The 27,891-nt window shown below is 42.1% G+C and overlaps 1 long non-coding RNA gene across 2 annotated transcripts in view; it reads left to right on the top strand.

Moving 5' to 3' along the window:
- The first annotated feature begins 609 nt into the window (after nt 1-609).
- The window catches only part of LOC130681449 (uncharacterized), a 121,545-nt gene continuing 94,263 nt past the window's right edge, over nt 610-27,891 (top strand). For both annotated transcript variants that reach the window (XR_008994609.1, XR_008994612.1), the window contains exons 1-2: nt 610-1,386; nt 1,988-2,072. This is a non-coding gene — a long non-coding RNA (uncharacterized LOC130681449). The remainder of the gene's footprint in view (nt 1,387-1,987; nt 2,073-27,891) is intronic.

The following is a 27,891-nucleotide window of genomic DNA, read 5'->3' as shown; positions in this document are numbered from 1 at the left end:
CACCCTGTTTGGGGTGCCCTGCTGACCCTCAGCTTCGTGTTCACACCCAGGGCTTTAAGAGGTTGGCCTGATTATTATTTTACTCACAAAAGTTTCTCCTTGTCCTAGTCCAGAACACTTGAGGTCATTCAGTAGTCGCTGGGTCTCTTTTGGTCCAGGCAGCCTGGCAAAGTGCCACTTTAGGTAACTATGCCCTGTTTTCTCAAATTATTCCTGTATTTTTAATATTCTCATTGACAGGGACTTTGGGCTAGTCTATATGACAGGCTCAGCAAAAATACCATTTCGTTAAAAATCTGCAGCTGTTATTTATGAAAGAAGCTCATTTTCCCTGTGTGTGTGCAGTTATGCGGGCATGTGTATCCGGTGCTACAGGGCTTTGGAAAGTGTTTTGGCAGGTCAGTGTTAAGAACAGTTGTCGTAGTTGGCTATGACAGCCCCCGTTTGGACCCAGTGCCTCCGCCCCAACCATAAGCCTCTCAACAAGTAACATGAAGGGGTCAAGCATCTCATGTTTCTTCCTCGATTGAGCCTCAGAAGTGCCTCTGTTTCTCCCAGTTTTCAGTTGCTGGGTGGACCCTGTCTGTGTCTGGGAGCCCACACAGGTTCGCGTGCTTGAAGTCTCTGGGGAGAGTGAATTTAAACGGACGGCTATCTGCTCAGGATGTCAGTGTTTGTTTAAGCCACCAGCTTTCCTCGGGGCCGCAGCCTTGTACAAGCTCTCGCACGTTCCACAGAGGACCCAGGCTCTCAGTACTCCAGGGGCTCTCGCGCAGCCCGACCAGCGCGGCCGCCCCACCCAGCCCCCACTCGGTGGCGGGACTGCCGAGATGCATTCTGGGTACCAGGGCCGGAAGCAGGGCAGGATGACGGCTGGTCAGGTGGGCAGACGGGGCAGCGGGAAGGGCCGCGGGCCCCGCTGAGGAGCTGAAGACGGACGGAACCCAGGATGAGTTCCTCAGCTTTCCTACACAGGCGCCCAAACTGAAAACTGCGTATTAGGGGAACAGAGCCTTCCCAGGTCGGCTCCCAAAGCCGCTCGACCACGCAGCCTTGCCCTCGTCGGATGAGCCCCTTAATTTGCACCACCTGTGAATTATTTGAGTAGAGTCGTCGGAGAAGTTTGGGACAGGAGCTCAATGCAAGGGACTCCACGTTATCCTCTAGAAACACCCCATGACCTGGAACACAGCTGAGCCAACTTGGGCAAAACTGATAGGGGTACAGATTCAACACTGCTCATTATATCTGGGTGAACTTATCTTTGTTACCATGTAATCAAAGTGCAAGACGGTGTTTTTCTCAGTTTTCTGAAAGGAGTTGCAGCAAAACCCTTATGAAGCCTTTACTCCTCCATGTATTTAGACTTGGCGGGATCAGAGGGAGGTAGGTGTGATTTTACTGAGGAGAGAGCGAGCTCTGGTGTCAGCGTTTCCAGCAAATGCCACACAAGGGGAAGAGGTGGCAGCCAGGTCTGCAGGAGGGCTGTCTCAGTTTGTGAGTGGGAAGAAGCACCTCTAATCTCTTGTCCAGCAGAACCACAGAGTTCTCCTGTGTGCTTCTGAGGTCTAAGTGGTATAAACTCTTGAGTGTGGGGAAGCTCCATGTGAAGGGTTGTTTATTTAGCATTTACTATGGCCCAGGACACCATTCTAAGGGCTCTGCATGTATTAATTTAGATTTACAAGTTACTGAATATTGTCAGGAACAAAACCCAAGTAGCACAAGAGTGTACATTGTATTCTTTTTTTCTCTAAAAAAAGTAATTATATTTTATATACATTTGCAAGGAAAGGGAAACTTGTGGAAGGGTACCCCCCAAACTGGTCCAGTGTTTGTCTTTGAAGAGACTGAGAGACTTCCTCAACTGAGGAACTATGGTGTCAGAAGGAAAATTTCATTCAGTATATTTTGTTCTTTTTGAATTATTTTTAACCATGTGGGATGTATTTCTGTTTCAATAAAAAATACTATGTTTACCTTTAAGGAGAATGGAATGAAAACTTCATAGTCCAAGGCAACTTTGTGGATCAGATGCTGTGGGCTGAATCTTGGAGGAGGACAAGTCTAAGGTAATACAAGGGATGTAGAGGTAGGGGCAGGGTGAGAGAACTATTTTGACACAAAGGAGCTTGCTATCCTGTTGACCAAGCAATAGCTCTAATCTCCAGCTGAGAGGAAACTAAAAATAGCAGTTAAAGTTCATTTGACATGAGCCAGTGTTAAGCTAAAATGAGAAATGTGAAATTGCACCCACAGCATATGTATCATCCTCATTCCAAGACAAGCAGGCCTCACTCTCTTATACTACTAGACTCAACTCCAGGTGGAGAAAACCTATGATGTAATTATTATTATGATTACAGGCAGTCTCGAGACAGGCCCAGTCATCTGGTCCTTAAATATATAAATGTAAGTCACTGTGCCAGCTTTGTGAGGGGTCTGAGACAAATGAGACCCAAAGCCTGCCACCCCAAGGAACCTACCATCTTACTGAGATAACACATGCAACATGAATCCTGATGGAGGTTCAGCTGTGCTAAGTCCTGCCAGGGGAATGCACATGGGGTTATGGGATCTCGGAAAAGAGAAGGATTACATTAGTCAGGAGGCATTTGGGACATTTAAAAAAAGAGTCTGCTTGCCATTTCAGATTTTGGTAGAGGGAAGGGAGGATATTTCATGCAGGAGAGGGGTTTGAGAGATTGAGCTTTGTTTAGGGAATACATTGTAAATTTGGTTGAAATGCAGGGTGTTAGAAAGGGAGTGGAGGGTGACCAGGCTGAAAGGGTCGGGAAAGGTCAGCTGGTGAGGGCCTTGAGTTCCATTTTGTGTAGGCAATATGGAGCCATTTAATTGTTCTGAGCACAGGAGTGCCAGGACTTGAGTCCTTCAGGAAGATAAATCTGGCAGCAGCGTGGAGGTGGAAAGATGAAGGACCTGGGCCTGGAGATGGGTTTGCAGGTGCTGGGCTCAGTTGCCCAGCTGAGAGCTGGTGAGAGTCAAGGTGGAAGAAAGAAGAGGTGAAGACATTCATGATAGATTTTGCAGAGGTCCCAGAAGAGAACTGGGGACTGATTGGGTGTCAGAAGAGAGGGAGCAATTGGTGAAGTTTTCAGGCTGGTTGGCTAAGAGGAAAGAGATGAAATAAGTGGATTTGGTGGCAACAGTGCTGAGGAAGAGGATGAGTCAGCACAGGGCATTTGGGGTTTCTTGCAACCAATCCGCAGAAGTTTGAGAATGTAGTTGAGGAGAGAAGCTGGAGATTTTTTTGGGAATTGAGCTCTGTAGTGGGAATAGTTGAAGCCCCAATATTAGGTGATCTTTGCAATTAGAGGTTTTTGAAAGAGAAAAAAAATAATCAAGCAAGATAAGCCTAAGAGGAGACATCCTAAGAGGAGACATGACAGAACAGTCAAGAGACATAGAGTCACAGAATCTTCTTTATGGAAGTTTAACACAGGAGTTTGTGCTAAAACGTGCCCATCTCCCAACACTGAAGAAAGTGAGATGAGAAAGACCACTGTTTATGGCAGCTGTATTGTGACCGATAACTTTTAAGAGAACTGATTTTGGAGAGTGTTGGGTTTGCACAGTTTGCAAATTGCAGGGCCATAGGCTGAATCCAACCAGAAGAGGTATTTTATTTGGTCCTCAATAGTTAAAAAATTAATTGCTAATATTTAAAAATGGTTAGATTTCACATAAAAATCCCAAATCCCAAACATAAGCCACCTAGGGCCCCCATTCCTCCTGGGCTGGATGCTGGCTGGAACCCCTGATTTGGGGGTGTGGTGGGAGGGCATTTGGGAGGTGGGCAGTGGGAGTTTGCTCCCTCCAGTTTGCCTCATTTGCCTCAGTTGTACCCAATCTCCTTCTCACATTTCTGCTGCCTGTCTGCGCCTTTGGTCAAGGAAAATGGAAGTGGTGAGGAAATATAGGTCATTTACTCTATCAAGTAGACTATTCCTTCAAAAGTTTGGAGAATGACATGCAGAAGAGAAAGAGGATAGTCAATCAGGGTGCCAAAGAGGAGAAAATGGGTGTGTCAGGGTAAGGAGACTCAGGCTCTATGAGGTGTTACCCAAGAGGAAGGATTTAACTGAAGAACAGGAAACTGAAGAGGGAAGGGAGAAAATGAATGGATAAAACCAAAATCATATGTGGGAGCTGAGGAAGAAACAAGGAAGGAAAGGTACCTCTCTGCTTCTGAAAGAGGAGAAGCAACAGAAATGGCAAGAGGGGGCAACTTTGTGATGGAGAAGAGGGAACAGCACGAGAAGAGCTGGGGTTAATTTTATGTGTGTCTGTGCTAATGGGGCTGAGGCCAGGGCGGGGCCAGCACAGGTACATAGGATTCTGGGAACAAGGCAATAATTTAGCAGCCTTCAAGTGGATATTTTTTAACTATTTGTCCAATAGTCATTTAGTGTGAGGAGAAGCTGATTTTCTCTTTAAAAAATTGTGTACATGGGTTGATATTTAAAAATTAAGGTTTATTACATATCTGGAATATAGCATAATATTTTTAGACTTAGTTGAAGTTATCTTTCATCACAAACTCTCTGATTATAGGAAAAATTACATGAACAGTAGTAATTTGTTTAAATTACATTTAAAAATACATTTTTTTACTTCCATGATAGCAAAACAGTCCCCATTTTTCTTTAGCGTGTTCTCTCTCTCTTTTTGGAAGTTTTTTTTTTCCAAACCAGACAGTTTCATAGGCATCATAGGTGAATGCTTCAAATTGAAATACTAATGTGATCTGTTTGCTCCAACTAATAATAATTAATAATAATAGTAATAATAATAATAACTAATAATACTCCTACTGCCTCCTATAGTTCTGTGTTTTGTTGACCCCTTGGTGCCTACCTTGGCTGTTGTGTCAGTTCATCTCAAGAGCTGACACTCAGTCTGTGAGAAAACCATTGAACTCACTAGCGTGTACCACAGGGAAAGGCAATACCTTGTGGGATGCTTTTAAATACGCACCTTGGTGGGAGCCAGGAGTGGGCTGATATCTGAGGTCACTGGCAGTGTATTGCAGGTTTATTCCCATGTTGGTTTAGTATACCGTCCTGATAAATTGGTACCTGTAGTAGGTGCTGGGATGGCCCACTCCTTCATGTGGATTTGGGTGGGGTTTCAGCTGTAATGTGGAATCACTTTGCTGTTGGTATTAGAGCAGATGTGAAAGTAAGTCCGTTCAAGGCAAACAGAAGGACCACTAAGCCTCCGAGAGGGACTTGCAGGTTTGTGGCAGAGAGGCACAGGGAGAGACCAAAATGATTTTCTCAAGAGGCCAGCAGGGTGAGCAGTGAAATTATAGGTCCTGCCCGTTCGTGCTTGGCCAGAATCCAGTGTGGTCTGCTGGTGGCTTGGAGGGTAAGGGACAAGTGAGGACGTATAGGAAGCTGAAATCAGGTATCAGACTTCTAGTCTTTTGGTGAAATATTCATTTTAGTGAAATATTTTTAATGTTGCTTTTTAAAAATACAGCCGTATGAAATGATAATTTTAAAAATGCTTCTCTGTGGTATGTGAACTGCTTGGAGCACTGTCACTATAAGCTTGATGTAACTAAAAATACTCCTGTTTCCAAATTGTTGTTGGTCTGATATGAACATCCAAATTGTAGCCATTTGTGGCAATCCTCAAACGAATAGATTTCTCATGTGAATAAACATGACACATTATTTTAACTTTCATTGTAACTTTTCCATCAATCATAACTGAGTAGCATTGGTCATTCATACCTGCTGAGGACTGGCAACTTGCATAGATATAGTTAGAACTTGTTAGAAGTTATTTGGTCAGCTTCCCAGAGGGATTAACATTAGCAACATTATGATCATGGCTGTCCCTCAACCTCCCTAAGTCTTAGTTCCCTTATTTTACAAGGTGCCAGGGTAGGGGGCATGGGGCGGGTCTCTGAAACACTTTCCTCTTTTGAATGTGAGAGAACATGACAATAAACTAGAGTGGTATTTAGGACTGAGTTTGGAGATGCTGAAAGATAAGCTGAGGCATAGGAAAATACTGGAGTTTACCTGAGCAAATGCGGGTTCTAGTTGGGCAGAGATAAATCAGAGGGAGTTAGGAGCTCCGGGGAAAGACTTGTAGAGACAGTCCAGGAGCAAGCACCTAAACGATCCCATGGGCCGCTGCTGAGGTGGTTGCCTCCCTGGGGAGAGCCTAGGGGCTCTTTGTGTTTGGCTTAACCTTGAGGCATTTACAGGCTTAGGTTTGGATTTGCTTATGAGGCCACTAAGGCATTAAAACCACTGCAGTCTAATGGTCTCCTTGCTTAATTAATTCAACAAATATGCCGAGAATAGGAAGGTAGTAGCCCAGATCTGTTAGGTTATAGTTGATGTTTGTCTGGTTTGTGTGAGCAGAGCTCAGCCATTTGTAGCGTCACATCAAAAATGTTCTAAGAAGACGTATTTAAAGTTCCTTATATTGGAATACACATTTTGAGGCTAGGTACAGTACAGCTGCTCAGAGAACACAGGGAGGTCCTGTATAATAGTGTGTATGGTATATTTATTCTTATTTTGTAGGACTTAGGACATGGTATCACTACTTTAAGTGATTCTGGAGCTTGTTTTTGCTTCCTTGTTTTCCAACATGTTGTGAGAGCTTCCACTGTCCAGGACCTGGCATCAGGACCCATGAATGGGATGTGTCTTTTCTGAAATGACCTCACTCCTCAGTCCCTGCAGGAATGGAAACTGCTGTGGGAAAATTCTTAAGGAAAATGTGTGTATAATGCAGTTGCGGTTTTACATCTTTTCTCTGCCTGTTGGTGCGGTCAGCCTGTAGGCACTGTCCTGCTGGTGACCACTGTTGTACTGTGGATCATCATGGGGGAATCCTGGGGAAAGAAAACATCACTGATTCTACCTGCATACCCCCTTCCGAGGGTTGGGATCCCACTGGCCACGTCAGCACATTACTCTTCTCCACAGAAAGGCTCTCATCCAGCACTATTCCTTAGGTATATACTACATTTTTTGACTGGATGTGTACAGTCTTAGTTTGGCAGTCCAGCTTTTTTCTGTCTGCTTCCATCTGGCCAATTCTGCATTGGAATTTGGCTGCACTTAGTGAAGGCTGTAAAATGTAGCTGTGAACTCTGTTTTTTTGATGTTTAGTTACCAGGTCCCTTAAAACTTCACTCCTTTTGGTCCCAGCAAAACATGTTTCCCTAATATTCCAATATCATTCTTTCTGTTTTTTTTTCCCCTGTGGTTGGTTTTTCTAGGGATACAAAATGATGACTTTTTTTGCTCATTCATTGTCTGTTGTTTGTTTTCTATCTCATCAGTACTGCTCCTGTTTTGGCTAGGTAGTTGACTAGTTTTCATTTGTTACATTGGGGAGCTGCTTTCACACTGGTGTTAGGGGATTACAATAGCTAATGATAACTAAGAAATAAAATAAGCTACTTGCTAGACAGATGTCCCTGTGTATAGGGAATTGTGTCATGCATTTCACACAGATTTCCTGTGCTAGGTAGGTATTTTCCCGATTTGCGCTGATGGGGCGGACCTTTGGAGACTTCTCATGCTTTGCCTCGTGTCACACAAACACCAGTGGCTGACCAGGCATTTGCGACCAGCTAGGTGTCGAGCTTGTGAGCGTTCCACTGTGCCATGCCATCTCTCCACAGGGACTTCAGGGTTTCTCCTTGAGTTGGTGGCTGTGTTTTCTCTTGTGTGTAGCTTTTTCTTATCTTTCCAGTCACACTTATGTGCTCTTCATGCAGAACTCCATTCCCTCTGTCAGAACATACCCCTTCTGATTTAAACCTCCATTAAACAGACAACAACTCTTCAAGCTGCTGTTTCTAACTAAACTTTACCTGGTTTTGATTAACCTCCTCCACTGCAGGTGTTCTGGTCATCACACGTGTCCAGATGAGGCCTGAGCGCATGATTTCATCCTTAAAGATACTACAGTTAGTTACTAAACACTAACTTTTAAACACAGAATTATAGTTTTTAATAATTCATACCTAATTTCCAAAAGTCTCCCAGGCAGCTTAAAACAGCATATGCTTTATATACATTAATTCTTTTCCTCATAAAACACCCATTAGATAAGGATTATTATTCTTTCCCAAGTTTACATAATGAGACAGGAGCAGGTTCAGATTCATGCCTCCTTTCTCCATTGCCCAAGCTCTTTCATCCACTCCTACCTGTCTTTTACTAAGTTGTTTATAATATTAATTACCAGATACCTCTGTTATATTAGTACTTCGAGATTAGCATTAGCATTACTGAGTTTCCTGGTATAAAAGAAACTCACACATATACACACACACACATACAGTAAAGTTGATGAGGAACTTTACACTAAATTAAAAAGTCAGACTGTAATTAAATGAAAAATATTTGTAAACCACTGTAATTCAATTCCAAAATGTTTTACATGTTTTAAAAGAGAATTACTTGAAGCAGGGAGTCATATCTCATGCCACTTTTGCCCCCTCCATGGACAGGTCTTAAATACCAGTCTGAAAATGATCTCACCTATTTGCAGAAAAACCTATTGACCAAAAGGTTCCTAACTTTTGTGTATATAAAAGTGTGTATAATACAGTAATCCCTTATCTCTATTTGTTTTTGTTTTTTTTTTTGTAGATAATTATTTTTTATTGAAGGGTAGTTGACACACAGTATTACATTACATTAGTTTCAGGTGTACAACACAGTGATTCAACATTTATATACATGACAATTCTAGGTACCAGCTATCACCATACCAAGCTGTTACAATATCTTGACTATATTCCTTATGCTATACATTACATCCCGGTTACTTATTTATTTTACCATTGGAAGTGTGTACTTTTTTTTTTTGTGAGGGCATCTCTCATATTTATTAATCAAATGGTTGTTAACAACAATAAAATTCTGTATAAGGAAGTCAATGCTCAATGCACAATCATTAATCCACCCCAAGCCTAATTTTCATCAGTCTCCAATCTTCTGAGGCATAACAAACAAGTTCTTACATGGAGAACAAATTCTTACATAATGAATAAGTTACATAGTGATCAGTACAAGGGCAGTCATCACAGAAACTTTTGGTTTTGCTCATGCATTATGAACTACAAACAGTCAGTTCAAATATGAATTTTTGATTTTTATACTTGATTTATATGTGGATACCACATTTCTCTCTTTATTATTATTTTTAATAAAATGCTGAAGTGGTAGGTAGATACAAGATAAAGGTATAAAACATAGTTTAGTGTTGTAAGAGAGCAAATGTACATGATCAGGTGTGTGCCTGTAGACTCTGTGTTAATCCAAGCTACACAAGGGCAATAAAACATCCACGGATGCAGAAGATTTCTCTCAGAACAGGGGGGGTGAGGTTCTAAGCCTCAACTCTGTTGATCCCCAATTTCTCACCTGATGACCCCGCTGCGACTGTGCCTGTCTTAGGTTGTTCCTCCCTTGAGGAATCTTACCCGTCTCTGGCTAACCAGTCACCTTCCGGGGCCATAAAGGGAAATGTAAAGTTGGTAAGTGAGAGAGAAGCCTTATTGTTTGAAATGGTTAGCTTTTTATTTCTTTGCATATTTATGCCCTGTAGCTTCTATGCCCAGCATTTGTCTTGAGGTGTCTTTACCACTTGGAAGAATTATGATACTCGGTAAATTTGATATGAGGCACGAATTCTATTTAAGGGTTGTAATTAGGAAGGAAGAAGAAAAGCTATAGAAGTAGCAGGTGGAAGAAAACATGGGAAGATTGATTATTTCTTTGACATATCTTCTTGTAGAGTAATTTCAGCATGTATAGGTTTTAAGCTACTACTTAAATTGTGCACACACATTAACATAATAGGAGTATAGTTACATAACCAAAACATATCTGTAATTACCAGCCATCTCCAGTGAAACCAAGAAAACCAGTTAGGCACCTTAGGCATTTGTGAAAACTTATCTATGATATGATAGATATTGTCCAACTGAACTTGAACAGTCTGAGAGAAATCAGACAAATTAAAACAACCCATTCCTGGGGAATGTTCACATCCCTTATGTTCTTTTAACAGTAAATAGTCTGTAGTTGTAAGATTTTGGAGTGCTACAATTTGCACTTCTCCTAATTCTTGGTTGAGTTCCAACAGTATAGATCCAGTCAAATTTGTTGTTTTACTGTATGCACAGGCTAGCTTAGATATCTCCTTCATTCCCATGGCAAGTCCAGGAGCTGGTGGGATGAGTGCATCTACAGCTGTAGCAGTGCGTGGATCTTTGTTGGGGTTTTTTGCTGATCATCTTCTGGCATGAGTCTTCCAAAGAGTGCTGATGTTGGAAGTTCTTTTTCATATCGTATCTTAGTTCATTTTTGGGGTAGCCCAATTAGGCTTTGATCCTCTGTATAAACACAAACAGACCCTTTGCCTACACTTTTATATGCCCTTTATACCCTTGTGTAGAACTCATTGGAGGTTACCACACAGGAACTGCCCTTTTGTTTTGTTTTTTTTTTGGTATCATTAATCTACACTTACATGACGAATATTATGTTTACTAGGCTCTCCCCTATACCAGGTCCCCCCTATAAACCCCTTTACGGTCACTGTCCATCAGCATAGCAAAATGTTGTAGAATCACTACTTGTCTTCTCTGTGTTATACGGCCCTCCACTTTCTCCCACCCCCCATGCATGGTAATCTTAATACCCCCCTTCTTATTCCCCCCCTTATCCCTCCCTACCCACCCATCCTCCCCAGTCCCTTTCCCTTTGGTACCTGTTAGTCCATTCTTGAGTTCTGTGATTCTGCTGCTGTTTTGTTCCTTCAGTTTTTCCTTTGTTCTTATACTCCACAGATGAGTGAAATCATTTGGTATTTCTCTTTCTCCGCTTGGCATGTTTCACTGAGCATAATACCCTCCAGCTCCATCCATGTTGCTGCAAATGGTAGGATTTGCCCTTTTCTTATGGCTGAGTAGTATTCCATTGTGTATATGTACCACATCTTCTTTATCCATTCATCTATCGATGGACATTTAGGTTGCTTCCAATTCTTGGCTATTGTAAATAGTGCTGCGATAAACATAGGGGTGCACTGATCTTTCTCATACTTGATTGCTGCATTCTTAGGGTAAATTCCTAGGAGTGCAACTCCTGGGTCAAATGGTAAGACTGTTTTGAGCATTTTGATGTACCTCCATACTGCTTTCCACAATGGTTGAACTAACTTACATTCCCACCAGCAGTGTAGGAGGGTTCCCCTTTCTCCACAGCATCGCCAACATTTGTTGTTGTTTGTCTTTTGGATGGCAGCGATCCTTACTGGTGTGAGGTGATACCTCATTGTAGTTTTAATTTGCATTTCTCTGATAATTAGCGATTTGGAGCATCTTTTCATGTGTCTGTTGGCCATCTGTATTTCTTTTTTGGAGAACTGTCTGTTCAGTTCCTCTGCCCATCTTTTAATTGGGTTATTTGTTTTTTGTTTGCTGAGGCATGTGAGCTCTTTATGTATTCTGGACGTCAAGCCTTTATCGGATGTGTCATTTTCAAATATATTCTCCCATACTGTAGGGTTCCTTTTTGTTCTATTGATGGTGTCTTTTGCTGTACAGAAGCTTTTCAGCTTAATATAGTCCCACTTACTCATTTTTGCTGTTGTTTTCCTTGCCCGGGGAGATATGTTCAAGAAGAGGTCACTCATGTTTATGTCTAAGAGGTTTTTGCCTATGTTTTCTTCCAAGAGTTTAATGGTTTCATGACTTACATTCAGGTCTTTGATCCATTTTGAGTTTACTTTTGTATATGGGGTTAGACAATGGTCCAGTTTCATTCTCCTACATGTAGCTATCCAGTTTTGCCAGCACCACCTGTTGAAGAGACTGTCATTTCGCCATTGTATGTCCATGGCTCCTTTATCAAATATTAATTGACCATATATGTCTGGGTTAATGTCTGGATTCTCTAGTCTGTTCCATTGGTCTGTGGCTCTGCTCTTGTGCCAGTACCAAATTGTCTTGATTACTATGGCTTTATAGTAGAGCTTGAAGTTGGGGAGTGAGATCCCCCCTACTTTATTCTTCTTTCTCAGGATTGCTTTGGCTATTCGGGGTCTTTGGTGTTTCCATATGAATTTTTGAATTATTTGTTCCAGTTCATTGAAGAATGTTGCTGGTAGTTTCATAGAGATTGCATCAAATCTGTATATTGCTTTGGGCAGGATGGCCATTTTGACGATATTAATTTTTCCTAGCCACGAGCATGGGATGAGTTTCCATCTGTTAGTGTCCCCTTTAATTTCTCTTAAGAGTGACTTGTAGTTTTCAGAGTATAAGTCTTTCACTTCTTTGGTTAGGTTTATTCCTAGGTATTTTATTTTTTTTGATGCAATTGTGAATGGAGTTGTCTTCTTGATTTCTCTTTCTGTTGGTTCATTGTTAGTGTATAGGAAAGCCACAGATTTCTGTGTGTTGATTTTGTATCCTGCAACTTTGCTGTATTCCGATATCAGTTCTAGTAGTTTTGGGGTGGAGTCTTTAGGGTTTTTTATGTACAGTATCATGTCATCTGCAAATAGTGACAGTTTAACTTCTTCTTTACCAATCTGGATTCCTTGTATTTCTTTGTTTTGTCTGATTGCCATGGCTAGGACCTCAAGTACTATGTTAAATAACAGTGGAGAGAGTGGGCATCCCTGTCTAGTTCCCGATCTCAGAGGAAATGCTTTCAGCTTCTCGCTGTTCAATATAATGTTGGCTGTGGGTTTATCATAGATGGCCTTTATTATGTTGAGGTACTTGCCCTCTATTCCTATTTTGCTGAGCGTTTTTATCATGAATGGATGTTGAAGTTTGTCAAATGCTTTTTCAGCATCTATGGAGATGATCATGTGGTTTTTGTCTTTCTTTTTGTTGATGTGGTGGATGATGTTGATGGACTTTCGAATGTTGTACCATCCTTGCATCCCTGGGATGAATCCCACTTGGTCATGGTGTATGATCCTTTTGATGTGTTTTTGAATTCGGTTTGCTAATATTTTGTTGAGTATTTTTGCATCTATGTTCATCAGGGATATTGGTCTGTAGTTTTCTTTTTTGGTGGGGTCTTTGCCTGGTTTTGGTATTAGGGTGATGTTAGCTTCATAGGATGAGTTTGGGAGTATCCCCTCCTCTTCTATTTTTTGGAAAACTTTATGGAGAATGGGTATTATGTCTTCCCTGTATGTCTGATAAAATTCTGAGGTAAATCCATCTGGCCTGGGGGTTTTGTTCTTTGTTAGTTTTTTGATTACCACTTCAATTTCATTGCTGGTAATTGGGCTGTTTAGATTTTCTGTTTCTTTCTGGGTCAGTCTTGTAAGGTTGTATTTTTCTAGGAAGTTGTCCATTTCTCCTAGGTTTCCCAGCTTGTTAGCACATAGGTTTTCATAGTATTCTCTAATAATTCTTTGTATTTCTGCGAGATCTGTCGTGATTTTTCGTTTCTCGTTTCTGATACTGTTGATTTGTGTTGACTCTCTTTTCTTCTTAATAAGTCTGGCTAGAAGCTTATCTATTTTGTTTATTTTCTTGAAGAACCAGCTCTTGGTTTCATTGATTTTTGCTATTGTTTTATTCTTCTCAATTTTATTTATTTCTTCTCTGATCTTTATTATGTCCCTCCTTCTGCTGACCTTAGGCCTCATCTGTTCTTCTTCTTCCAATTTCGATAATTGTGACATTAGACCATTCATTTGGGATTGCTCTTCCTTTTTTAAATATGCTTGGATTGCTATATACTTTCCTCTTAAGACTGCTTTTGCTGTGTCCCACAGAAGTTGGGGCTTAGTGTTGTTGTTGTCATTTGTTTCCATATATTGCTGGATCTCCATTTTGATTTGGTCATTGATCCATTGATTATTTAGGAGCATGTTGTTAAGCCTCCATGTGTTTGTGAGGCTCTTTGCTTTCTTTGTACTGTTTATTTCTAGTTTTATGCCTTTGTGGTCTGAAAAGTTGGTTGGTAGGATTTCAATCTTTTGGAATTTTCTGAGTCTCTTTTTGTGGCCTAGTATGTGGTCTATTCTTGAGAATGTTCCATGTGCACTTGAGAAGAATGTATATCCTGTTCCTTTTGGATGTAGAGTTCTATAGATGTCTTATAGGTCCATCTGCTCTACCGTTTTTTCAGTGCTTCCGTGTCCTTACTTATTTTCTGCCCGGTGGATCTATCCTTTGGGGTGAGTGGTGTGTTGAAGTCTTCTAGAATGAATGCATTGCAGTCTATTTCCCCATTTAGTTCTGTTAGTATTTGTTTCACATATGCTGGTGCTCCTGTGTTGGGTGCATATATATTTAGAATGGTTATATCCTCTTGTTGGACTGAGCCCTTTATCATTATGTAGTGTCCTTCTTTATCTCTTGTTACTTTCTTTGTTTTTAAGTCTATTTTGTCTGTTATTAGTACTGCAACCCCTGCTTTCTTCTCACTGTTGTTTGCCTTAAATATGTTTTTCCATCCCTTGACTTTTAGTCTGTACATGTCTTTGGGTTTGAGGTGAGTTTCTTGTAAGCAGCATATAGATGGGTCTTGCTTTTTTATCCATTCTATTACTCTGTATCTTTTGATTGGTGCATTCAGCCCATTAACATTTAGGGTGACTATTGAAAGATATGTACTTATTGCCATTGCAGGCTTTAAATTCGTAGTTACCAAAGGTTCAAGGTTAGCCTCTTTAGTATCTTACTGCCTAACTTAGCTCGCTTGTTGAGCTGTTATATACACTGTCTGGAGATTCTTTTCTTCTCTCCCTTCTTATTCCTCCTCCTTGATTCTTCATATGTTGGGTGTTTTGTGCTGTGCTCCTTCTAGGAGTGCTCCCATCAAGAGCAGTCCCTGTAAGATGTTCTGTAGAGGTGGTTTGTGGAAAGCAAATTCCCTCAGCTTTTGTTTGTCTGGAAATTGTTTAATCCCACCGTCATATTTGAATGATAGTCGTGCTGGATACAGTATCCTTGGTTCAAGGCCCTTCTGTTTGATTGTATTAAATATATCATGCCATTCTCTTCTGGCCTGTAGGGTTTCTGTTGAGAAATCTGATGTTAGCCTGATGGGTTTTCCTTTATAGGTGACCTTTTTCTCTCTAGCTGCCTTTAACACTCTTTCCTTGTCCTTGATCTTTGCCATTTTAATTATTATGTGTCTTGGTGTTGTCCTCCTTGGATCCTTTCTGTTGGGGGTTCTGTGTATTTCCGTGGTCTGTTCGATTATTTCCTCCCCCATTTGGGGAAGTTTTCAGCAATTATTTCTTCTAAGATACTTTCCATCTCTTTTCCTCTCTCTTCTTCTTCTGGAACCCCTATAATACGGATATTGTTCCTTTTGGATTGGTCACACAGTTCTCTTAATATTGTTTCATTCCTGGAGATCCTTTTGTCTCTCTCTATGTCAGCTTCTATGCGTTCCTGTTCTCTGGTTTCAATTCCATCAATGGCCTCTTGCATCCTCTCCATTCTGCTTATAAACCCTTCCAGAGTTTGTTTCATTTCTGCGATCTCCTTTCTGGCATCTGTGATCTCCCTCCGGACTTCATCCCATTTCTCGTGCATATTTCTCTGCATCTCTGTCAGCATGTTTATGATTCTTATTTTGAATTCTTTTTCAGGAAGACTGGTTAGGTCTGTCTCCTTCTCTGGTGTTGTCTCTGTGATCTTTGTCTGCCTGTGGCTTTGTCTTTTCATGGTGATAGGAATAGTTTGCGGAGCTGGGACGAGTGACAGGTGGAAGAACTTCCCTTCTTGTTGGTTTGTGGCCCTCCTCTCCTGGGAGAACAGCGACCTCTAGTGGCTTGTGCTGCGCAGCTGCGCGCAGACAGGGTTTCTGCTTCCTGCCCGGCTGCTATGGAGTTAATCTCCGCTGTTGCTGTGGGCGTGGCTTGGTTCGGGCCTCTGCCCCAAAGTGGTGGAGTCGCGTTGGAGCAGGAGCGGCTGGGAGGCTATTTATCTCTGTAAGGGGCCTCCCTGCTCCCTGCAGCCCAGGGGTTAGGGTTCCCAGAGATCCCCAGATTCCCTACCTGTGGATTAAGTGTCCTGTCCTGCCCCTTTAAGACTTCCAAAAAGCACCCCACAAAACAAAACGACCACCAAAAAAAAAAAAAAAATTTTTTTTAAATTAAAAATAAAAATTTTTTAATAAAAAAATAAATAAATAAATAAAAATAATAAAAAGTTGGTCGGTCGCTCATTTTTCTTTATTCTCCGGCGCCAGCCTCAGGCATCTGCTCACCGGTCTGGCTTCCCTGTTTCCCTAGTATTGGGGTCATTATCCCTTTAAGACTTCCAAAAAGCACTCACCAAAACAAAACAGAAAAAAAAAAAAATGGGCGCTTGCTTTTCTGGTGTCCTCCAGCGCCAGGCCACCGGTGCCTGCTCACTGTTCTTGCTGCCCTGTTTCCCTAGTATTGGTGTCCCTATCCCTTTAAGACTTCCAAAAAGCGCTCGCCAAAACAAAACAGCAAAAAAAAAAAAAAAAAAAAAAAAAATTGGTTGCGTGCTTTTCTTATGTCTTCCGGTGCCTGGCCTCCGGTGCCCACTCAGTGTTCTTGCTGCCCTGTTTTCCTAGTATCCAGGGCCCCCTGGGCACGTACTGTGTCTGCACTCTGGCCCGGATGGCTGGGGCTGGGTGTTCTGTAGTCCTGGGCTCCGTCTCCCTCCCGCTCTGCCTGCTCTTCTCCCGCCGCCAGTTGGGGGGATGGGCGCTCGGCTCCCGCCGGGCCGGGGCTTGTATCTTACCCCCTTCGCGAGGCGCTGGGTTCTCTCTCAGGTGCGGATGTGGTCTGGATATTGTCCTGTGTCCTCTGGTCTTTATTCTAGGAAGGGTTGTCTTTGTTATATTTTCATAGATATATGTGGTTTTGGGAGGAGATTTCCGCTGCTCTACTCAGGCTGCCATCTTACGCCCCTCCCCCAGCAATCTCTCTCTATTTGTTTTTAATGTTACTAAATTTTTTTTTAGTCTCCACCTCTGGATTATGAATTCCTTGTAATGGAGATATGTCTTCTCATTTTCCCTGTCTTTTCAGGGAACTGATCAGGCCCATATTATCCTCACAAACTAGTGGCAGACCATTAAGGGTGCTCTGAGTCCATGAGAAGAGACATCCCTGAGTAAATAGGGGGAAAAATAAGACCATCTTGATACTTGGCAGGAGAAACTTGTCGTGCAACAGGGAAGCCAGCTGCAACCTCACTGTCTGCTCACAGGGCCTCTTATTTAGGCTTCAGTAACCTCAGATGTAGAGATTACAGCACTTCATGTCACTACCCTCCCCCCACTGTGGAGGGGGACACTTGGCAGGGTCACAAGGCATCAGTGAGCAGCCATGACTCCAGGTTGTGGTGGATATGCAGGCAGATATTTGTTTTTTGAACGAGACAGGCTGTCTCCTGAGATCTGACCAAAAGTAGAACTTGGAGGAGATTCAGCTGGCTTTGGTTCAAACTAGACAAACTGAAACAATGCTGACAGCCAGAGGAAGAAGTCTCACGACCCTGCTAGAAATGCTTACTCACCTTCAGCCTGAAGTCTGTAAACGCTTAGCATGAGTGCGCTGGCAGCCCGAGAGCCCTTCTGTGCTCTCTCATTGCATGGCACTCTGAATGCAGGTTCTTTTATGAGGAAGAATAATGATTGAAAATTTATAAATAATAACATTAAGTGGTATTATAGTCATGTGAACATGTCCTAGGTAGAAAAGACAGAAGCATAGTCACAATGTAGAAGAAATGAGGTTGTAGAAAAGTAGCCTAAACTCCTTAGAGAAATCCTAATGCTGCGATTTATTGGAGTGTTGACCAGGACCCGAACGTTAGGCACATCTAACTGTCTGGATTCAGATGGGTGGAAAAAGTAATGCCTATAAGAGGGAAATAAAATGGAGCAGAGAATTGGCAAGGATGCTGTCCATGCTTGTTAATACTTTGGAAACAGGTGGTCTGCTAAGGCTACTGGCAACCCAGCATGGCCCTCTGGACCTGTTGTCTAGTACTTGTGTGTTATATAGTCCTCATCCTGGGTCAGGGCATGAGGGTTAGCTTGCAGCACAGCAGCCAGGCTAATTCCAAAGCTTCTCTCTCTGTCTCTGTCTGTCTCTCTCTCTCACACACACATTTGTACGAAGAAGGGCAAGATGAGGCATAGAAAGTGTTTTAAGTTTGAGATCTTTAAATGAGAGCCTCTTTGTTAGTGAAAAGCAAACAAAACAAACTGGCCAGGGTCAGCATGCTCTGGAATGTAGAATTGTTTGTCACCAGTCAAACAGCCGCCTAGTGTTGGGTTTACATAATGTTTTAGCAAACCTAAACAGTGAGGACATTTACCATTAACACTTGGGCTGAGCCATAAAATCAGAATGGGGAAGATCAGGGTCACTACCTCTGATCCTTAAGGCTCTCAGTAAACAGCTGTGCCCAGGGCAATAGAGCTATTTAGACCAAGTCATACACACTTATTGAACACCTAGTATTTTGTCAAATATTCTGTGGATAGGGAGAAGTAAAGGTCCAAGCCACTTCACAGTGCGCGCCTTCCAGGACTGCACTGAGGTCTAGCTGGTAGAGAAACAAATAATGGTGAGGTATCATTGTTAAAGTGATTTTCACTGTAGACAAATACCCTGTATGAAGATACCAGAAGGGAGTTCCAAGTTCACCTATGGCATAAGAAAATGTTCCCAGAGAAGTTGAAACTTGAAGGAAGAATAGAAGTTTCCCAGGACCACAGTCTGGAGATAATGGGGTAGGAGCAGAGGTGCATGCTGGACAGAAGGAAAAGAAAGTGCAAGGTGTGAGGAGCATGGTTATTTCAGAAACTATTAACTATAATTCATGTTGTCAAATGTGAGGTGGGGAGTAGCAGTCAATGGGGTGGTGGAGGGAGCAGCCAGATCAAGGGTCTTGTATATACGTCAGACTAGGTGCTTATGTCATATCCTGTGTGAGGAGGGGTGCCAGTGAATACTTGGAGCTGAGGTGATGGCTTGGTCATACTTGCTCCTTAGATCAGTGCAGTGGCCTCAAGGAGGACAGCTGGGTGCATAGGTGACTGGAAGCGGTGAATCAGTCCTTTGCTGGGGGAGGCAAGTTTGCAGTGGACACTTTGACTGGGACACACTGAGGAGTCGTTAGACCCAGGTGAACGGTCACCTGCACAGACAGCCATGGGATTCATGGTGGTGGTCTGGGGATGGGGGGTAGCGATGGGAGAGCAGAAGTGGGATGTGTGTTTAGCCCTAGCTCCAAGCAAATGCCAGGGCTCAGGAGTGGCTCTGGGCAGTCCTGCGGCCTCACCTGCCTTCTGAGAGCCATTCTCAATGCTGGGCAGTGGCTTCACCACTGGTCTGGGGCATCAGGGACTGGATAGCCAGGATGTGTCAGCTTTTTAAAATAATTGAAGTATAGTTGACATAATACTATATAGTTTCAGGTATATAACATAGTGATTCAACATTTACATACATTGCAAAATGCTCACCATGACAAGCGTAGTTGCCATCTGTTACCATACCAGGCTATTACAACATTATTTACTATATTCCCTATGCTGTATCTTTTATCCTTGTGACTGTGTGAGCTTTGTGGGGTGCATCTTATGTCTCGCTGCTCTGCTAGTGTCTGGAGCACAGCAGTGGGTCTTAATAAATATTTGTTGGTTGACGAGAGCCTGGTTCGAATATAGGAGCTAAATGCAGCAATGAGAACATCATGCAAAAGCCCTGTCCTGGAAGAGCACATATTCCAGGTGGTGTGACAAGCAATTAGCAAAAGAAGCAAAACATATAGAAAGCTAGATGGCAAAATATGCTGTAAAGAAAAAATAATGTGGGGATGGTGGCTTGCAAGTTTAAATAAAATGTTTAAGGAAGGTTTCCCTGAGCAAAGGCCTGCAGGAGATGGGGGCCACCCATCTGGATGTGAGGGAGGAAGGCATTCAGAGAGGAGGGAAGAGCCAGGGCCAAGGTATCCCACCAGGTGTGTTGTCAGCATGTTGGGCAGCAGCAAGGAGGCCTGCGGGGCTCCAAAGTGCTCAAGGATGGGGAAAGTGGGTGAGGGGAGGAGTAGGGCTGGGGCTTGGCTTTTTCCTTCCATCTGAGTGAGAAGGAGTGACCACTTGACTCTCAGCTACCCTGTGCTCTGCACCTTTCTCCTCTCTTGCCCCTTCCAGTCACAACTCTCAGGTGCTCACTGTGGGACAATAATAGACAGCTGGGCCGATGCATGCAAAAGCCAGTGTCACTTGAGAGAGAGGTAGGAAGCTTGCTCCATAGTAAAAGGGCCTATAGCAATCAAACACAATGCTTCCATTTTTAGGATAAGGAGGAAAATTGGAATGTGGACTAATATTAGGTGATATTATAGAATTACTCTTATTCTTCCTAGGTCTTCTCACCCTGTTAAAGTTATATAGGAGAATGTCCTCATACTGAAATATGTAGGGGTGCAGTGTCATAGTTATTGACAACTTTGAAATGGTTCAGCATGTGCACACACACACATGACCAAACAGATACATACATATATTTACAATGCCAAAATATGAACAATTATTGTATCTAAGTGGTCAGTGTACAGATACTGGTTATACAGTTGACCCTTGAACAACAAATTTTTTTTTATCATTAATCTACAATTATATGAGGAACATTATGTTTACTAGACTCCCCCCATCACCAAGTCCCCCCCACATACCTCATTACAGTCCCTGTCCATTAGCGTAGTAAGATGCTATAGAATCACTACTTGTCTTCTCTGTGGAACAACATAAATTTGAGCAGCATGAGTCTACTTACAAGTTTTTGGAGGGTCAAAGGTTATATGCAGTTTTTAGACTGTGCTGGGGAATTAGTGCCCCTAACCCCCACATTGTTCAAGGGTCAGCTGTACAAGTCCCTCAACTTTCATTTTAGAAAATTTTCATATTAAAAAGTTGGCAAAAACACTCTCTGCTATGGTCCATTTCTTGTGGCTCTACTTTTGGTTGCTGTTATTCATTCTCATGAGATTCTGCCTGGCCCCTTAGGCAATTTGTTTATTTTGGATCCAAAATGTTTGTATCTAGAGACTTAAAGTAGACATAGGACATAGGACTTCGGTTGGGATGTTGGGTGGCATTCCAAACCCTTTTTGGATGGCAGGTCCTAACAGGGCAGGACCATAAGTCAAAGGATGGGGGACAGCTTACAATTTGAAGTATATGCTTTCCCCTGATGTTAAGGATCTAAATTATTCCACTGTTTACCTGCATGACTTGACAAAAGTGTAATGTGACTTAGAAACTCAGCAACTATCCGGGAAATCTATTTCTAGTCTGGCAGTTACCAAGCACTGTCAGGGGTTTGGGCTCTGGAGTATTATATCCCTGGTTTGATCCAGGGGCCAATCTGTCTGAATATTAGAAAAGCTCAACTGTCCTTTGCATGGGTCACATCGATTCCATGTGGTCTTTTCCACATGGAAGCAAGTAACAGTGCATCCAGAAAGCTTGGCTTAGCCCCTTTGGGTCTCCTGATGAAACTTCAGTGTATGGTTCATTTATACACATACACCCTCAACCAGCTACACAAGGCAGAAAAATAAAAAAAAAACCCTGGAAAATAGCTCAGATCTCAGAGAAAAGAAGAATATAGATGGTAGTATATAAAGAACTTTCTAAAGAAGTTTCTTTTAAAAAGTATTTTGCTGTAGAATAACAATGAAAGATAAAAGTCATTTGAAACTAAGGGAGGAGGTAGGAAGATGCTCATGATTTGTATATTTTTGTGTTCTCAGTATAATAATAATAATAATAATAATAATAATAATAATAATAGCAACTACAACATCATCCAATCTTTACTGAGTGCTTATTATGCACCGCCCATAGTAGGCACTTTTCATGCTTAACTAATTTAACCATCATGACAACTCTGAGGTAACTACCATTATTATTTTCATTTTTCAGGAGCTGAGGTCCAGGGAGGTTAGATAACTTGCATGAGGTCATGTGGCCAGTAGTTAACAGAGTGGGTATTCAAACTGTCTCTTGAGGAAAGCTAAATAAAACTCTACCCTGTTTTCCTAGAGCCATACTTCCATTTTCTCGTCTTACTCCCTAGGTAAGGCTTGTTCTGGTCTCTCTGCTGGATTAGAGTGTTGAAAATGCTGGTCCCGCAGATTCCTAGCAGGCCAGGCCACTAGGCAGCTTCTTTAGAGGACTTGTTCTCAGGCTGTGATTCTGGACCTTCGGGCACCAGAGGTTTACTGTTATCATTAACAGTAATGTGCTATGTGCCATGCCTTATGCTATACACTTCACGTTTTATTTCAGTATTAAAAAAACCTTTCATGACTCACAGTTAAAAAATAATGCACAGTAGGACTGTTATAAATATATATTTGGAATAAAAGTTTCACAAAACACTGTATAATATACTTTTCTATATTCCATTTTATTCTTTTCATCAAAAAAAATGCTGGTTGGGACATGTTAATAGATTCTGTGTCCTACTAAATCATTTATAGCTCATTGTTTAACAAAAACACTTCTTATTTCAGTTTTCACAGTGTCTTGCCTATGGCTTTCAGCTCTGGGCAAGTTCACTATGGATTCAACGTGACCAAAGAAATGACAATAGAACATTCTTGGGGTGAAAGGGTTATACCCAACTTCATTCCCACTGTGGCAGGTCAGGCCCTACAGTCCCTTTCACGCAAGCAAGTCTGCATGCGGCAAGCCGGTTTCTGCCTCTGGGCTTCTCTGTCTACTCAGTCGTCTTCCGGGCCTCTGTCCTCCGCGCTGCCCCACTCCAGCCTCTGCTCTGCTCTCCTGCAGCCTTGCAGCTCTGCCACCATGTTGCCCAGAGCACTGGACTCTTTATATAGAGTCAATAGCAATGTATTGCCCACACGTGTGCAGTGAGCTAGCCAGGGCCAGGTGAGAATCCTGGCCACAGGAACTTTCATTTTATCCACACACAGTAATCTTATGAAGTCAATATAATTTTAATACCCATTTTACAGATGAGTAATCAGAGTTAATTTGTTCAAGGTCACCCAAAGAAACTAAAGTCAGACTTAGGATTATATTCCTTTTCAAAATAGATGTCAGTTATATTAAAAAAACAGCTTTCCAAATTCTTACCTGCTTAGTGCACTGTCTGTGGCCTGCATAATACCAAATCATGCACACATGGGTATATGAGCATTGTTCTAGGTCTAATACATGCAGAGGGGGTTGTGATTTATAAATCTTAAGTACTTCTAAGTAACTTGAAAGTCATGGTAGCTTTTAGTTATACATGTTTTCAATTATCTGTTAAAAACTTGCAATTTCTATCATATGGATATCTGAGGAATTCTTTGAAATCGGAGCTGCTTTTTTTCCAGGAAATAGATTGAAACATGGAGGCCACACCTTAATAAGTGTGGCTAGTAGCCTCACCTGGGAATTTGTGAATTACGTCTTTAGTTTCACCAGCCTGTGATTGAGCTTCAGCATATGTGTTAGCTGTTAATAGGCAATAAACTGTAACAGTATTACCAGTGCGTATGAATTGTCACAAATAGAAACTACTGATATTTTCATATTACCTCATAATGCTGCAGAAATTTAAAAATACCATTCATGCTCATCACTGCATCAGAATTATGCCAGTTATCAGAGTCACCGCTAGGTCTTGATATTTAGTGCACTGATAAAGAAGCACATGTGTTAGTATATCACAAAAGTTCTGTAGTGTTTTGGTAGTTTCATTTCAATATAATTTTATTTTATATGTTTAAATACATTAATATTTAGGAAATAGAAATAATGAATGGGTCCCCAAGTCTCACCAGACTGCGAAAGTGGGCCACGGCTCCAAAATGAGTGAGGCCTTGGCTGAAGGAAGGTGCAGGGTTTGAACATAGGCTGATGGTCTCTGGGTGCCTCTTTAGAAATGGGTCATACTTCTAGCCACCCACCATCCACATCACTTATTATGAATATCCTGGCAAAGGGAAAAATGGGATACTTGCTCATTGTCGGTGACGTGGAAACAGAGGCACAGCAAGTTCTTTGGTCCTTTAAGTTTTTCTCTTGTCTTTGTGTCTGTCCTTTCATGTTCACTTTCATATCTTGCCCTTCTTCATTGGTTTGACTCTAGATCTTATATTTGCTACACAGATTCATGTAGGGAGTTTTAGAATTACAGTTTTTCAAGTTGGGAAAATCAACTTTGTTTTTTGGATGCCTATTGTTCTTGGTCTCAACAAAAAACCTAGGTGACTGATTCTCTCTTTGACAGGGTGGGGAAAACCTACATTTCTGGACAGAGTCCTGGCCTTAGTCTTCCTGAATTATCATACTGCTTTGAAGAAGTTAAGAGCTGAGGAAATGACCAGTGGTTTAAATTATTTCTAGGCCTGCATTGTAAAGTGCTGTGAATACTAGATAATAAATAACAGGCCTATACCCTCACAAAAGTCTCTTCTTTGATGAAGCCTCTCAATGGTTTTCTTTAAGTGTTATGTTAAATTTAGCCATAATATTCTGTGCATTTACAGAAAAACTGGTTATTGTATGTTCTCTGAATTGAAATGTTTGACAGAGCTGACTTATTTTAATTTTGGGATCATCAAAATATACAAAGTTTAATTTACCTCTGAAATTCTTTTGAGATTATATAAATGCCCTCCCTCGATGTTATCGGAATTATCTTTCTTAACAGCAAATTGAATAACCCCCTTCCTTTTTTCCAGTCTTTCCATATTCTGTTGCCAGTAGAATGGAGTGGAAGGTGCTTAGGAAGGGATCCAGGGCTTCATGGTCTGAGCCCTGCTGCCTCTTCATGGCTGACCGTTGCCCCGCAGGGTACTTCTCTTTCAACCTTTCTAAATTCCTTGTATTTTCCTGCATACATTCTGTTTCTCCAATTTCCATGATTCCTCGTAGGCAATTCATTGTCCCGTCCTGCTTTTTTTTACTTTCTGCAAAACTCCTATTGGTGTTTGGAAACCTCTCAAGCACCAACCTCTTTCTGAAGACTTCCCTTATATTGACCTCCATTCATTACTACCCATTCAACAAAGGTAGGAGAATCTGTGTTCACAGATTAAATGGTAGTGTTGATCTGAATGCATTAAAATGGTTAATTCAGAGTTGCATCCTTCTTTAAAGTGGGATTCTCCTTGAGCCCCAAGACAATGTCTTTGTTTCTTTGCTATAGGGGACTAGCATGAGGCCAGTGCCCATCTGTTGTTAGGTGAAGGAGTATCGTTATCATGTCAACATAGTGGTGGTGTGTTGGGAGGATGGAGTAGTCAAATGTAAGCATAACACACTGTTGGGGCAGTTTGTGGGCCCTTCCTTATATCCTCTTTGCCTACCTTATGACTCTAGCAGTTGTTGTGAGAACTGTATGCAGCAGTGACCTAAGCTCCTTGCCTTACTGGCACCACGTAACTCTTGTGAGCCACCCTGGGGCAGCTCAGAGGGTATTGCTTGCAGAGGCCAGGCCAGCCATTCTGCCCCATGCACACCCTGGGAGTGGGAGTGAGCAAAACCCCACAGGGCCGTGATGGAAGCTGGCGAATAAATACTCCCTCACACCCTGCCGTACTCCTCCGGAAGGTACGGGGGCTCATTCCACAAGGCAGCTCAAAGCAAAACAGAGGGATGCCCATACCAGTGACTAGCTCAGTGAGGGGCCTTGGATTGGCTTCCCCTCCTTCCTGGTGTCAGTCTGCCTTGCCTTCTACTCCTGTCCCTTGGACTCATTTCCTAAAGTAAATTATCTTTTCTTAGGCTCTACTTTTGGGGGGGATCCAGACTATGACAGAAGCTCTGATTTAAAGCTAGCTCAACTACATTTTATTTTTCTTAGATTGAGAGAAGTTTGGAAACTATTTGCAAGTCTCATAAAATAGCCACTAAATAAAGATGTTATGGAACACAAGTAAATAGGATATACAAAATTTATATTGTATATAAATGTGCTATAAAGTATGAAATATTTTGTGAACTAGGCATTCTTATTGCTTCAATTAGGAGACAGACTCAGACAATTGCTCAGTTTTGTAAAAATACTTCTCCATAATTCTACAGCTGTGTCTTAGGTGGTAACTGAATAGTGATGTTTTTATCACAGCTGTACAGTTGATGAGGCCCTAGACACAGCAGCTTTCTCAGAGCAAGTGGTGAGGCCCTAGAAGACACATGTCTTTCCCATAGAAGGTCAGTGCAAAGGAGCTTGGGTGTGAAACCCTATGCTTATACCAGTGGGCTGGGTGGCTTACTGTGGTGTAGACATGTGTGTATGTTAATGATTTTAAATATCACAGTCCCTGGAGTATAAACATAAAAATGACATTTTTTGAAAACTGAAAGTTTTGGGCAGTAAAATTGGCATCTGAAACCCTGTATATTACCAGATGCTTAAATCACAGAATTTCAGGATCTTTTGCAGCAAGAAGAGACATTCAAGGTCTTTCAGAGCTGGGACCCGGATAATGGTTTCTAATAAAATCAGGACTAGAATGCAGGCCTTTGGAGTCCCCCTCTCCTGGTTCTTCTTGTATACCATACTGTCTTCTCTTGAGGATCCTTCTTTTAAACCAGAGGTTGGCAAACTTTTTCTGAAAAGGGCCAGATAGTATAAGTCAGGCTTTGCATGCCAATGATTGCTATTGATTGCCAGTGTCACATGAAAGTAGCCACAGAGAATACTTAAATAAATGAGTCTGGCTGTGTTCCAGTAATGTGTTATTTACAAACCCAGTGGTAGGCCTGATTTGGCCTGGGGGACTATGATTTGCTGACCCTTGTATTTTATTATTGGGGTCCTGGTGATTTCTGCTTGGTGGTCACCAAAAGACTACTGGGTCCTAAACAGTTAAAGCTGCCGCGCAGCCTGGTGGTGAGCTGGGCTGTTGCATCATGGCCCACATATGACTGGGTTTCCTTCCGGGTCTGTGTATGGTTTGTCTCTGAGCCAGCAGCCAGGAAAGTGGGCCTGGCATCCACAGCACTCGGGTTTCCAGAAGAAATCATGAATTCCCTTCCCATGCAGATAAAGGAAGAGTTGTACCATGGGAGAACTTACTGGAAAGCCATGCAGGGTCACCGGGAAGGAAAAGGAATTCACTCCTTGGCCACATCCTCAGTCTGGTTGGGAGTCACTCAGACCTGGGAGGGTCAGGTAGGATAGTTTTCTGATTTTGGCAGACCTCCAGGGCTCTACACTCATGGGGGGCAATACACTGGGTTTTGGTGGCTTCTGTGGCCCACTCAGAGCATCTAATGGTCGCTCCTGTCATCCCTTCTTCCTCACATAGGGATGTGAGTCAGGTATCTAATTCCCTCCACTCTCTCACCCACATTTCTCTTCTGCCAATGCTAAGCTTTTATTCCTGTTAACCAAAAGACAAAGATTGTCTTCTCTTAATTTTATCTTCCGCAAAATTTGACAACTTGACTCTTGAGTTCCCCACCCTATACCCCATCTCTGGGACCTGGTTACCAGGTCTGGGGCTCTAGAAGACAAACATCTTTCCACAGAAGGTCAATGCAAGGAGCTTGAGTTAAATCCTATGCTCATGCCAATAGACTGGATGTTTGTTCCAGTGTGTATTTATATGTGTGCATGCATGTGCATGTGTCTGTGTATCTGAGCATGACCTTTAAATCAGGAGGTCACGTTCCCCTTGGGTCTCTCTGCTCAGGGAAGTTCCTTCATCAGCCTGGGTGCCTGGATATTCTCTTGCTATTCTTCTCAAATTTTCTCTCCATTCTTTCCCTCTCATTTTTAACCATGTGCATCAGTATCACCGTCTGTTTCAAAGTTGAAAGAGTAAAGGACTTTCAAAGGCTGGATTAAGTTTTCAATGAGTTT

This window comes from Manis pentadactyla, chromosome 2 (genome assembly GCF_030020395.1).
Source record: "Manis pentadactyla isolate mManPen7 chromosome 2, mManPen7.hap1, whole genome shotgun sequence".
NCBI classification, from domain to species: domain Eukaryota; kingdom Metazoa; phylum Chordata; class Mammalia; order Pholidota; family Manidae; genus Manis; species Manis pentadactyla.
The sequence above is the reverse complement of the archived record's forward strand: the minus strand, read 5'-3'. Positions and strand labels throughout refer to the sequence as shown.